The sequence below is a fragment of the Numida meleagris genome, chromosome 2 (assembly GCF_002078875.1).
Source record: "Numida meleagris isolate 19003 breed g44 Domestic line chromosome 2, NumMel1.0, whole genome shotgun sequence".
Taxonomy (NCBI): Eukaryota; Metazoa; Chordata; class Aves; order Galliformes; family Numididae; genus Numida; species Numida meleagris.
The window spans coordinates 61,208,931-61,209,353 of NC_034410.1; positions in this window are offsets into that span (position 1 = coordinate 61,208,931).

Here is a 423-nt window from a genome sequence, read left to right on the forward strand (position 1 = left end):
AATCACTTTCAATAGCAAAACAGTGATATGTGAAGAAATACACTCCATAATTTGTGTTTATTAAAATTTTCTTCTCACATTACTTTTATGCTTCTGTTGTTAGATCCTTTATTGGATGCTAATGGATGTTATTAAGCTCACAAGGGAACTGGGACACTTTTTCACTAACTTATCTAAACCTCTGAATTCTACCATTCCTGTTTTGTTCTCATGATGCTCACTTCTTACAGTTCTTTTTCACTTTTTATCATGTAGCATTGCAATGACATCAAATTAGTAATGAAAAATGAAACCACAGGGGTCCACTGTATTGCAAGTAATGACTGATAAGTCTTTTCACTTGCCAGTGTTATGTTATAATGTCATAACTTTCCACTATATCCAGTAATATTTTTCATTATTGCACCATCCACTGTACAGAAT